This window comes from Penaeus japonicus, unplaced genomic scaffold (assembly GCF_977035675.1).
Source record: "Penaeus japonicus unplaced genomic scaffold, GWHDUDI00000001_assembly GWHDUDI00000040, whole genome shotgun sequence".
NCBI classification, from domain to species: domain Eukaryota; kingdom Metazoa; phylum Arthropoda; class Malacostraca; order Decapoda; family Penaeidae; genus Penaeus; species Penaeus japonicus.
Window position 1 is genome coordinate 9,438,861 of NW_028234442.1, and position 2,500 is coordinate 9,441,360.

The 2,500-nt window shown below is 35.5% G+C and overlaps 1 protein-coding gene across 1 annotated transcript in view; it reads left to right on the forward strand.

The window, feature by feature from the left end:
• LOC122267857 (uncharacterized) overlaps positions 1-2,500 on the forward strand; it is a 23,208-nt gene that overhangs the window by 11,986 nt on the left and 8,722 nt on the right. The window lies entirely within an intron of this gene.

Consider the following 2,500-nt stretch of genomic DNA (forward strand, 5'->3'; position numbering starts at 1 on the left):
CCCTCCCAGCCGCGATGCCTCGTAAGCACTTCCGTCGATCAGCTGATTTCGTCGCCGACTCCACTCGCGCGCCTACGGAACCGGTGCGACGGGATGGTTTGAGGCGGCGGATGTCACGCGAAGGGCTTGCTTGGCTACGGCTTAGGTTTAGGGTGGCTTGGCTTGGCCTTTGTTGATCTTGATCTTTTTAGATTCTCTTTTTCTCTTTATGTTTATCTGGTTCTCTTTCTCTGGTTACATATATAATCTTTATATGAATATATGTATATGTATATATATATACATATATATACATATGTATATATATATACATATATATACATATGTATATATATATATATATATACATATATATATACATATATATATATATACATATTTATATATATATATATATATACATATACATATACATATATATGTGTCTGTGTGTGTGTGTGTGTGTGTGTGTGTACGTGTGTGTGTGTGTGTGCCTATACATATATTTATTCAAAAGGTAACCATCATAACAATGTCTTTTTTCCTTCTTTTTACAAAACATAAACATCGTCATAGAAATACGAAAGGGAGCTTCACCCCAGCAATTCCACTTGAAAGAAAATCTTTGACAATGATACAATAACAAAAAAAAGAGAGAAAATGAAAAAAAAAAATTGAGTAGCAAGAAAGAATGTGGACGTTCGATAGGAAAATGAAATCGAATTTATTACACAAGAAGAATTTCCTTATTCGCTAATCTTAAAATCAAGCTATATATCTATATTAATTACTAGATGATGCATAGAGGATATGTGTATACGTGAGTCTTATCGTATAATACCCAGCTTGAATGTAAAAAAAACAATGGTGTGTATATATATATGCGATTCTATCATTAAAAGGAAAAGGTAAAAAGCTCATTGAAGATTGACGTATTAGATGTGGTTGCCGGAGGTACGATGATGCAACATTACGTTCACGGCGGAAAGAAGATACATTTTATGGATATCGATGTCGTACTTCCGTCTGATTATTGTTTCACCCACATGAAAATAAACAAAAAGTACAAAAAAAAAAATTACACTAAGAGACATTCATGAACATCTATGGTCAAAAAAGAAAAAAAAAAAAAGAAACGAACGATGCGTTTGAAAATGGCGCTTAAAAAAAAAGTTGTAAAATCAGATGCGGTGGAAAGGAATTTGTGTCTCAATTCTCCTTTCGAATGTAAGCTCTCATGAAGGGTTTGCTCAAGTGACTCTCAGCCATTTACGAAATTAGTGATTATCATAATTGTGCTTTTACTTAGCTCTTGTTATAGGCAATGTCATTATTTTCTTACGCTTCTCTTGTTTAACCAAAACTGGTACTTTTAGTAATATTTCTGATGCGAATGATAATGACAAAAGTATTAACAATAATATGTGGTGAAAAAGTAGTATTGATGTCTATGAGTTATGATTATTAGAGTTGATTTTTTAAATTGTGGTGACACAAATCGTCAAAATGTAAGTGACCAATATGATAACAACATCTGTGACAAAAATCAAAATTATGATCAAACAAATAATCTTTAAAAATATCAATATTAATGATAATATAAGAAAGAATCGTAATTGCGATACATATGATAATCACAGTAAATGATGTTCATCAATGCTAATTAAAATGTTAATACCCACAACATTAATATTATCTGAAAATTGTAATATTAGCAATAACCATTATAACAGAAGTAGTTATAATGATGATAATGATAATAGTAATATTAATTATCATTGCCATTATGATTACAATAATGATGATAATAATAACAACCACAATAATCACGAGATTGATTAATGATAACAATAATAACCACTATCATCATCATAAATCACGATAATGATAGTAGTAACAACAATAATAATAACAATAACAAAACAACAACATACAATAACAATGACAATTATAACAGCAGCAATACAATAAGAAAGTCCCCCCCTCCCACCCCTTCCCCCAAAAAGCGAAACAGAAAACGGGGTAAAAGTCGATCTGGCGATGACGTAGCAAATTGCGTCAGACTGAAAGGCTCATCGGTTGCCATGAGTGTGACTTATGAAAGTGGGAGACGAAAGATATTTTTCCTTTGAACAAAAGAGTGAGTGGACACCTGACACTGGTATGTTGCCATACGGGTGGTCGTGGTGTCGGTTTAATCCTTAATGTGTGTGGAGGGTGGAGGGTGGAGGGGTGGGGTGGGAGGGGGGTTGTGTTTGTGTGTGTGTGTGTGTAGGATGGGAAGGGAGGGGGGTTGTGTATGTGTGTGTGTGTGGGGGGGAGGGTGCTTGTGTGTGTGTGTGTGTAGGGTGGAGGGGTGGGTGGTGTTTATGTGTGTGTGTGTCTGTGTGTGTGTATGTAGGGTGGAGGGGTGGGGGTGTTTATGTGTGTGTGTGTGTATGTAGGGAAGAGGGATGGGCTGGGAGGGGGGTTGTGTGTATGTGTGTGTTGGGTGGAGGGGTGGGGGGGGTTGTGTTTGTGT